The sequence below is a fragment of the Rhinolophus sinicus genome, chromosome 4, assembly GCF_057876585.1.
Source record: "Rhinolophus sinicus isolate RSI-liver-muscle chromosome 4, RSI-T2T, whole genome shotgun sequence".
NCBI classification, from domain to species: domain Eukaryota; kingdom Metazoa; phylum Chordata; class Mammalia; order Chiroptera; family Rhinolophidae; genus Rhinolophus; species Rhinolophus sinicus.
Genome location: NC_142504.1, coordinates 38,906,886 through 38,916,963, shown reverse-complemented (window position 1 = coordinate 38,916,963; position 10,078 = coordinate 38,906,886). Strand labels below are relative to the sequence as shown.

Sequence of the window (10,078 nt, the reverse complement as noted above, 5' to 3'; positions counted from 1 at the left end):
TGTTACACTGGGGAAACATTTGAATAGTATATCGATGTCTCTGCATTATTTCTTACAATTGCATGTAAATATACAATTATTTCAAAATTAAACAGTATTAGATACTGGCATCATGAATGTGAAAGCAGACTGAATAACTACATTGTGAATTAAGTCATTGAGAAAATCCTTGGAAAGATAGCTTCCGATTCACATATTCCATCAAAAATTATTGCTCTTCTCCATTTTCTCTTAGTTGGGGCTGTTTAAGCTACAAACAGAAATAGAAATCATTCTCTGTGATATTTATTTATATTCCCTTAATGACATCTATTTGACATTTGCCTTAACTTATAGCCACAAGTTGAGTTCTGTACGTGCTTTCATAGTGTGGATGATGGACCACCTATAACAAAATCACCTGGTGTGTCTGAAGCACTGCAGACTCCTACACCACACCCCAGATCTACTCAGAATCTGGGGTGCACAGTAATGATCTCCAGGAAATGATTTAAAGCTTCATTCAAATGATTCTATCATTTTAATGTTAAATGTAATGTCCTCTTTATAGGGAGGAAAAATAGCAAGTATCATGGTTGAGTCCTTGCTTTGAAGTCAGGCAAGGCAGGACTCTATTGGATTTTCTTATGAATCACTTTTTAATTGTTGGCTGACAAAAACAACATACTTAGTAACATCCACACCTGTGGATCTCTCTATCCTTCTAACCCTCTACCCATCTATCTATGTATCTGTCTTTCTAGCTACCAATCTATTCATCTATTATATCTACATCTATTTCTCTATATTTTTTAAAAAATATTTACATGCTTACAAGTTTTCTATTTTAAATTGTAAACATTTTAGCACAAAGACTTGGATTTTTTAATTCCTTTATATATTACTAGTGTCATGGGTACCCTGGTTGATCTGAGAAGTTATTGATGGACATCTTTAGTGATATAATTGTTGGTACATTTGGAAAATGGGCATCTAAGTAGTTTGTCCAAAATTGTTAGAAGAAATTAAAAAGTTTCATAGCTAGTTTCTTTCTTATATCTCTTAAGTAATTTGCAAGTTCATGTTTGTAGCCACAATTTGGCTTTGACAACTTTCTTGGATGCTTGGATCCATTTTTCTTTCCTCTCACTTGCCTTATCTCTAAATTGGACCCAAAGCCAATGTGAATATGAATTAAAATATTGACAAGGAGTTATCCATTATATTCCAGCATCTAATTTATGTGCTATTAAAGATATTATAGATCCTTCAAACTAAATGCACTTAGTGTTTCAAAATAAATAAGTCTTTTCTGTTGTTTATTTTATCTCATTTTTGCACTTACAAAAAGTCAGACATATTAGCTCAGTCAAATGTAAATATATTCCTGACAAGACTGGAGGGTTCACTAGCTCTGTGCATATTGGTATAGACATTTGTTGAAAACAAATGTTGCTCTTTCCCCTTCATTCCACAACAGCTTAAAGAGCTACTAAATTTATAGAATCATTGTGGCAAATTAGTCTCTAAATGATGTATGAAATGAAATATCCTTGCCAACTTCAGATAATAGGCTGAGTTCTGCTATGCCCAGTTACTTCATTGAATGTGTATTTGTGTTCAATCCTATTTAACTTTCCTTTTTTATTCTAATTTTTTTTTTTTTCAAAAATTAGCAAAGATATTAGGGTAATCATTTAGACCTAATAAACTATTATTGAGATTAACTTGGGAAATTCCGCTGTGGCATATAACTATATTCCACATATTATTTATGTGTTGAAATACAGTATTTTCTTCATTGATTCAGTGACCTCCAAAATCGCTTAGTTCAATTATCTGCGGGGAAATTAAATTTATTCAAATAGTTCAAAACCACATTACCAATAACTGAAAATTCTGTATGGAGCTAACATCAAAGAACTCAGTCACTCATGTTTAAAAGCAATGTAAGAAAAGTAAGTGTGAAATTACCCAAAGGTTTCAAAATTCATTTTCCAATAATAAAATATTTTAAGCCATAGAGATCTGGAGGAAAGAAACGTACTTCAGAATTCAACTTAAAGTTTTAATAATAGACAATTTCCTCATGATAAAAAGATAAGGTGCTGATTTTTTTCTCAAAAATATTTTGATTTATATCTAGTGACCTTGTATATTTTCAAATACCTCAGAAGTATTACATATTTAATGTAATAAAAATAACAGGTAAATGTCCAAAGAAGAGACTCTGTTATCGACACAAACAGGATTCTTAACCCTTTTTCCTCACTTTTCCTTGGATATATTTCAGTTTATTATTCCTCTTTATAGGGGCTCAACATAAAGGAAAAACTGAGTCAGTACCCATTAGGCATGATGCAAGGAATACAATTTGAGTGAAAATTCATAATTCATAATTTCCATCTCATTTTAGAGGAAAATTATTTTAATTAACACTCTATCTTTAAACTTTTATAATTTGTATAATATTTTATGTCAAATTATAAAGTTATGATTTTTTTTCTCTTATTATCAGGAAACCTTAATTACAACTTTAATACATTAACTTTGTTTGAACACTTGAGACAGATTCCAATTCTTTTTTATGTAAAATTCATCCCTTTTAAATCCACACAGTCACACTAGTCAATGCACCTTGAGAGATGTACCCTGATATCTGTCCATATCTTAGGTCTGGTTTACCATGAACAAGACCAGAAAGGAGATTCTATGCAGGGAGTCTGTGGGAGAGTGTTCTTGGGAAATCTCCTACAAGGAAATACAAGAAGCAGAATTGGGCAGAAGTTGAACTCCAATGCATTTGGAAGGGGGGATGCAATCTAAAATATGAGAAGCCTGGAGCTTGGAGAGCTCTTAAGATCTGTCCCAAACTGAGTTAAGGAGGACAGACCTTTGTATCCTCGTGTTTACCAAGTACTGAATGTGGCCTGCCCCTGGAAAGAGGTAACTTAGGGTAAAGCAGCTTTTTTTGTCTAAGTGCAATTCCCAGAAAGCATGTAGGGTGAGTTGTTGGCAATGCAAACCCCCACAGTTTGCGTGTCTCGGTCCTGGAGGGGAGATCTGGGTGGTGTACCACCTCACCACCACAGTCGACATCATGTGCTGCTCAGAACCACTTGTTTCACACAGTAAGTTCAACTAGGGACAGCTGATTCAAGATTCTCAATCTCTACTCTCAAGAAGTATACAAAAGAAACGTTAATAAGGTGAATTTGGGGACTGCTGCTATAGCTGTTCTTGAAGCCACAGTGGATAGTCACCATCTCCTTCCTCTTTGACTCATACTAGACTTCCTTTATCCTCACCTAACTCCTCTAGTAGTGTAGGTAGCTTGCTTTGTGCAGTGACCTAAGTGTTCATCTCTGAGGTATCTTAGGCCCTTGTCACCATTTCCTACTACATTTGTCTTTTCACTATCAAAATTGGGCTGAAAATTACCAAGAGATATCCAAATCGATCAAATAGGTGCAAAACACATTCTTCTCTGTTCCTGTTTTGTGAAATAGTCCTACCTCCTCCTAATGATCACAGTTAATTATCCCCTTCAATATGGTGAGTGTGGGGACAGAGCCAGGAGACCAATTTCCAAGCTCTCGGCCTCACGTGGAAAGATGCTGGCTCAGGTAGTAAATGGCCATCAACTGTGATTGAATGGCCATCAGCTGTGGCTAGTTGGCCATCAGCTGTAACCAGTGAGCCAATGGCCACTAATATAACTGCCGTGGCTACGCTAGCAGCAAATGGGGGCTAGCAAGAAGATGGTGGCTGAGCCTGCAAGCAGCGGAGTGAGGGTTGCGGACCATGTGGCTCCTGCTTCCTGTGTCTCCAATCCAGCCTCCAGTGAGACTATAGTGGTATGACTCCCCTATCTATGGCTCCGTGGATGTTCCATTTTGGCCTCACCATATCCTGTGTTCTTGTGTGGGGAGCGGGAGCTGAGACCCCGCATGACACCCTGCACGACAGTGAGTCCGTTCCTCTCCTGCTGATCTCTTGGCCACAAGGAACCTAATGTAACCAGGGAAAGTTCTAGTTTAAAGTTTAATGGGCCTTTCACTGTAACCTCTAATGGAAGTGTTTTTACTCTGGGAACCAGAGTCTAGAGTTGCAATTACCCAAGTGGATCAAAGAGGATGATAGTAAGTGAGGCCTCTGGTATTTATACTCTTTGGTTCCTGAATACATATATTCTGTCTGTTAAGGACACAGCACCATATAATACTCATTGATATAAGATAGATTGGTAGATAGATAGATAGATAGATAGATAGATAGCACATCCTCAAGGACAGCGCCCTATCCTCACAGGGTTATCATCTTCAAACTGGCAACACAGCTGTCCTTCTAAAAGGATACTCTATTAGCTCAGTGGTTCTAAACTGGAGGTGATTTTGCATTGTCCCCCAACCAGGGGACATTTTGCAATGTGTGGAAAATTTTTTTGTTTTCACAACTGGGTGGGGGTGCCATTGGTATCTATTGGATAGAATCTAGTGATAGAGCAATTCTAATAAATATACTTATAACACACCATAGGGCCTTCACACAACAAATAATTACCTGGCCCTAAATGTCAATGTCAACAGTGCAGAGGTTGGAAATCTTGTATTAGCCCATCAAACCAGCAGCTTCTGGCAGATATGAGATGTTATATATGACTGCTGGACCCAAGACCATGTGCCAACCACCATTTCTCTTTTTGCCATAAAGTAGCTTGTTTCACCAGAGGTGATGTTGCGGGGTATGATGCTAAATCAAATATTTTGTAAGACCTTAGGTAGTGGTTCTGCCCATGACTCAATTAACAAGAAATCCATATTGACTTGTACATCCAAGTCAATAAGAATTATTGCATTTCCAGGGTGTGAAGTATTTGATGTAATCCATTAACCAATAAATGGCTAGTTAACCTCAGAGAATGATATTTGATTAAGGGCTCAGCGTTGGTTTCTGTTTCTGTAAGTTTTGATTTTGGCCATAACAACTGCTAAATCCACCTGGGAGAATGGAAAGCTATGTAGTTTAGCACATAAATAGACTTCACCTTCGGTGATGCATGATGAGCCTGTTATATTTGGAGAGCTGAAGAACTTATTAATTGGATAAGTTATTGAATCTATATAGCTCCAAGTGCCTCTTTCATGTTGGATGTTCTTTGCTATGTTAATATCTGAATCAAAGATCGTTATACCTTTTGGCCCCCTGCATATGGCCACCCATATACCTCTTCTTCATACCTCCTTAATCTTTACCATCTGTTATCCTGCTCCAAGCCCCTAACCACTTAGCCAAGCCATTTACCAATCCCTGTTATTTCATGTATATACTTACTGTAAGCTACTTCTATTTAGCAAAAGTTAATGACTTGGAATAACACCTAAAACTCAACACAGTGGGAGGATTTCACCCAGCACTGCTTTTCAGAACTACCTCTGATTGAATGTGTAATGAAGTAGCAATTCATTTTTGTTTGCACGTGTGCACCAAACCACCTCATCCACAAATTGCCTTGGGGCCTCTTCCTCATCCATCATAAGGTCATAAGAGACTTCTTTCAAATATGGATATGAGTGAGAGTTGAAAGAGATCCATAAATTAAGTACCTCTCAAATGTTGATATAAGGACTATACAACCTATCTTCTAGCTTATTGGTAGAATAAAATGAGATAATGAATATGTAAAATCTATTACAATATCAGAAACTATGCTATTGTTAGCATTTTTGTCATGTAACAAAATGAAAATGGTATGATAAGAAGAGATCAATAACTAGACTAGCTACCTAACATATGTGATCTTGAGAGAAAAATAGAGAAAAAAAAATGTACACATTAAGGCTACCCATTCCATGTATGTTACCTGAAAAGATTAGAGAGACAATTCTTCTAAATATAAGGAGCTTATGTCAAAATATAAAGTAATATACTGCTTCCTCCATCAAACAAAGTCATGATATAAAACAAAAAAATGGCATCTTTTGGCACTCACAGATCAGTCTGTGTACTTGTCAAACAGCAGCGGTCAAGCCCTTTTATGACATGAACTTGGTTATCCTAATTAATCTGATTTTTTAATTAAACTTTTTCTTTTTAAATGATTGTAGATTCATATGCAGTTGTAAGAAATAATACAAAGAGATGCAAAATAACTTTTATCACATTTTCTCCAGTAATAACATCTTGAAAAACTATGGTACTGTATCACAACTGATATCGACATCAATAGAGTCAATATACAAAACGTTTCCACCACCACAAGGATCCTTGCTTCCCTTTTATAGCCACATTAACTTCCTTCTTGTCCCCATCTCCTTAAACCCCGTCAGCCACTAATCTGTTCTCCATTTCTATAAATTTATCATTCAAGAATGTTAGGTAAATGGAATCAAATTTATGTAATCGTTGGGATTGGCTTTTTCATTCAGTATGACACTCTGGAGATTCATCCACTTTGTTATATGTATCTATAGTTGGTTCATTTTTACTGCAGTGCAGCATTTCATAGTATGGAGGTACCATTGTTTGTTTGGCCACTTGTTGAAAGACAATTGTGTTGCTTTGCTTTTGGGGCTATTATGAATGAAGCTGTGATAAACAAAAACAAGGCAACCAACAAAGAAAAGATTAATGAAACAGTTGCAAAGAATAATACTCCCAAGATAAAACTGGATTATTTCAATTTTTTTTTCTTGGTTCTGAAGGAAGATATTTTAGATTCTCAAGACAGATGTTCCCTAACTAGTCCAGCATGTTGACAATCAGGTGAATTTCACCTTGCGTATTAGCTAAACACACACACACACACCACTACCTACAACCTCTTTCCCTATTGGTAGGCCTGTGACTAAATAAAAATTTTGCAACACATGTGGATTTATAGGAATATAACAGCATATAAATCTCCAATCTGTTTTGTTTTAACATATCTGAAAAAAAGGTGATGAGAAAGTCAGATGTTGGATACTAATCTATATTTAATAATGTTACAATGCATAAATTCCAAGAGAGTAACAAATCCCTTTATATGTAATTAATTTGTATGCATAATTATTCCTTTCATCAGATATACCTTTTTTTTTGTTTTCAATGATATTAAAGTTGAGTAGCATGCCTTAATGTCAAACAGTTTGCTGGGAAGTGGTATGAAATCAATTTGGGATTAAATAGTTCAAAGAATCTTTAAAATGGCAGATCTTCACTGTGGCCATATTAATGATATTTGTCTGAAATACTGCAAAGTTAATGGTTTGGAATGATGAGCTCTTAGGTTCTTTGCTCTTACTAGAATTTGAAGATTGATACTTTCAGATACAAATCTCTGTAATCAAATCACTTTATTTCAAAGAATTAAATGTTTAATCTAAGCTGGTTTTAAATTTCCTTTGTCTTTTTTTATTACAATTTTTTGAACATTTGTTCTGTTTCCGCTAAAGATTTAGATATTCATAAGGTTATATCAACTGCTATCTGTTAGTGAAAACTAGAAAACCTGTATTTCATTTTATTCTAATGGTTGATTATTCTAAATGGACGCTGTTTCAGTGGTTTGGTGCATTATCTGATGGTCAAAATAATTTAAGGTCCTACCAGAAAAAATCATATCTGGCAATAAGATCTTGAATAAAGACTTTTGTCTGAGTTTTTAAATATATTTTTCTTTATTTGTCTTACATTTATATGTTTCAGCCTATAGATTGATGTTCACATGAATGAAATATAAAACAAAATACAAATATAAAAAAACTAAGATCGATTTTAACCCCTCTAAGATAATTTATAATTTTAATATACACTGTTTTTGGAATTTATTTACATATACATAAATACTGAAACAATTTTTGGATTCTGTTGAGAGTCTTTAAAATAGTTTTCTTACATCTAGATGCCTAAAACTATTAAGGAAGGGCTGGGACTTTCAATTATAAGTCAACCAGTTTAAATAACCACGGTTGGCATAGTATATTTAGAATTATCTCTGGTATTTTATGATTACCAAAATTATATTTCACGAATACTCAGCAGACAACGTTTTCAGTAAGAGCAGTTTTTCTATATACTTAGAAAAATAAAACTATTTCCAGCTGTTTATTAATAGTTGCAATTAAAGGATACATTACATAGGCACATTCTCTTCTCTCCTGAACAAAAGTAAAGCATTAGCTATAGTCTGCCTGGTTAATATGCTTTTTTTTTTAGAATTACAAGATCAATTCTCAATGTAATGAGCTAAATCCTGAATGCAATACCTAAGGTAATGTTCTCTTGAGCCTAAATTTCAGTTAGTGAAGCAAAGCCAATATAGATACACTTATTCTTTTCACGAGGGCATCCACTTCCAGGGTGAGCAGAATTGGCAAACTGCCAAAAATACCCAAGTCAAGTTAGGAAGTAAACAATCTTTATCCAAAATAGGATCCTCAAATACTTTGACTGCAAAGACTTTAATTAAGCCACTATTTTTTATTTTATTTTATTTTATTTTTTTAGGCAGTTAAAGACTATTTTGTTGAATATACTGGAGAACGGCTAGAAAAGCTGAGTTTCAGTGCAAGTTACTATGCTTAGGTGAGGGAGGTGGAGCTGTATTTCTTGGTCTCTTCCTCCTTGGACAGAGTCTTGATGATTTCCTCCTGCTTGGTCTGGAGCCGCTCTTCATGGCGCTTGCAGCTTCCTTGGTCTTAGACCTACCAGCCTCAGCCTGGTCAGCAAGAAGCATCTTGCAAGCCTTGTCTGCCTTCAGCTTCTGCATGTGTTCTATGAAAATCCTCTTGCTTTAGAACACATCACGCTTCACCTGCAGGTACAGGCTGTGATACATGCGGAGGTCAATCGTCTTAGACTCACGGTATCTTCTGAGCAGTCGGCGAAGACTTCTCATCCTTCTGAGCCAGGTTACCTTCTAGGCATTCAAGCGTTGGCAGTACCCTTTCACTTACCTGTGCCTATATGCCGACCCTTCCTATGGCCAACGTGTTTTTTCTGACATCACGCTTGGGAATGGACAGTGACAGGCTTCCGGATGATCAGCTTCCGAATGTGATGAGGGGAGTTGGAATTGCCGATTCCATTGGCCTCATTGGGGTCTAACCAGACCTTCTTTTTGCCATAGCGGAGGACTCTGGAGGCAAGCCCTTCTGAAGCCTGAGGTAAGTCATGGCTGCGGTTGCAGAGACAAAAGGGTGAGCCACTCATTCTTAATGAATGGATTGAATGAAACATGTCTATGATGTTTTCCAGTATCCGTATTCTATTATAAAACTAATAATTATGTTTAAGTAAAGGTTTTTGTTTTTTGTTTTTTTTTCAATTGAATTCAGGCCTATTTGGAAGCAAAAGTCCATCCCAAAATACAGAGTTCTGATATTGAGGAAAACAGAAATATTGAGAGGAGTTCAGGATACAATATCTCAATTTGTTTGTGCAAAGATTATTACCCAGCTTTTAAAGCATGCATAGAATATGTTATGCTGAAGAGAATATTAATCTAGTTTTATTCTGCTGACAATAAATGGATTCGTAGAAAAATAATATACAGACCAGAATTTATCTATTTTTTTTTAAATGCATGTACTTGTTTATGAGATTGTATTATATGATTAGACTAAAATTAATTAAGGGTGAGGACAAAGTTCTGATTTTATGCTTAAGGACTATGAAACTTCTTTCAACAATTTACCACTTATTAGCCTGACCAGCCAATAATGTCTAAAGTCCTTGGTGTTTTCGTGACATCCAATTTGGAAGAAAAGATACCCTGGTACACTTTCACTCATAATCAACCACCTGAGAAGACAAAGTCTTGTATACCCCAAAATATATCCCAAACCAACAGGTTTTGAAATGCCAACAAGTATACTTTAACAGGAGTTCATTTTCATTTCAAGATGAGGGGGGAGAGTGAAGGCTCCATGTTTCCGAGAGAGTACGTAGATTAAGAAAAATAATTCATTAGATATTTTCCTTTGAATAGATTTTGGTGTGACTAAGGGAAGATAAAAGATAAAACAATAGATAGCAGAAAGAAAAATATGTGAGGGGAATAAGTAAGAGGAGGACAGTGTAACAGGAAGGTTAACTGTAATTACTTTTAGAGTTT

General features: G+C 35.6%; 1 pseudogene; it reads right to left on the bottom strand.

The window, feature by feature from the left end:
- Positions 1–8,543: 8,543 nt before the first annotated feature.
- Positions 8,544–9,174, bottom strand: LOC109459244 (large ribosomal subunit protein eL19 pseudogene; annotated as a pseudogene).
- Between the last annotated feature and the right edge of the window lie 904 nt (positions 9,175–10,078).